Genomic DNA, 1,024 nt, shown 5'->3' with positions numbered 1-1,024 from the left:
ACTCTTGGGAAAAGCTAGTCAATGCCTTCTTGGCAAAGTTCTTTCCACCTCAAAAATTGAGTAAGCTTAGAGTGGAAGTCCAAACCTTCAGACAGAAGGAAGGAGAATCCCTCTATGAAGCTTGGGAAAGATACAAACAATTAATCAGAAAGTGTCCTTCTGATATGCTTTCTGAATGGAGCATCATAGGTATTTTCTATGATGGTCTCTCTGAACTGTCCAAGATGTCTTTGGATAGCTCTTCTGGAGGATCTCTTCATCTGAAGAAGACGCCTACTGAAGCTCAAGAACTGATTGAAATAGTTACAAATAACCAATTCATGTACACTTCTGAAAGAAATCCTGTGAACAATGGGACTAGTCAGAAGAAAGGAGTTCTAGAGATTGATACTCTGAATGCCATATTGGCTCAGAACAAAATATTGACTCAGCAAGTCAATTTGGTTTCTCAAAGTCTGTCTGGAATGCAAGCTGCACCAGGCAGTACTAAGGATGCTTCATCTGAAGAAGAAGCTTATGATCCTGAGAATCCTTCAATAGAAGAGGTGAATTACATGGGAGAACCCTATAGAAACACCTACAATCCTTCATGGAGGAATCATCCAAATCTTTCATGGGAGGATCAACAGAGACCTCAACAAGGTTTCAATAACAATAATGGTGGAAGAAACAGGTTTAGCAATAGCAAGCCTTTTCCATCATCTTCTCAGCAACAGACAGAGAGTTCTAAGCAGAATACCTCTGACTTAGCAACCATGGTCTCTGATCTAATTAAAACCACTCAAAGTTTCATGACTGAAACTAGGTCCTCCATTAGGAATTTGAAAGGACAAGTGGGTCAGCTGAGCAAGAAAATTACTGAACTCCCTCCTAGTACTCTCCCAAGCAATACTGAAGAAAATCCAAAAGGAGAGTGCAAGGCCATCAACATGGCCGAATTCTGGGAGGAAGAAGAGGCAGTGAATGCCACTGAGGAAGACCTCACTGGACGCCCACTGACCTCCAATGAGTTCCCCAATGAGGA

At 41.7% G+C, this 1,024-nt stretch overlaps 1 non-coding gene across 1 annotated transcript; it reads right to left on the bottom strand.

Moving 5' to 3' along the window:
- Window positions 1-62: 62 nt before the first annotated feature.
- Window positions 63-170, bottom strand: LOC127747078 (small nucleolar RNA R71). Its single transcript, XR_008008881.1, has one exon. It is a non-coding gene; the product is annotated as a small nucleolar RNA R71 (small nucleolar RNA).
- Between the last annotated feature and the right edge of the window lie 854 nt (window positions 171-1,024).

The sequence above is a fragment of the Arachis duranensis genome, chromosome 4, assembly GCF_000817695.3.
Source record: "Arachis duranensis cultivar V14167 chromosome 4, aradu.V14167.gnm2.J7QH, whole genome shotgun sequence".
Lineage (NCBI taxonomy): Eukaryota > Viridiplantae > Streptophyta > Magnoliopsida > Fabales > Fabaceae > Arachis > Arachis duranensis.
The sequence above is the reverse complement of the archived record's forward strand: the minus strand, read 5'-3'. Positions and strand labels throughout refer to the sequence as shown.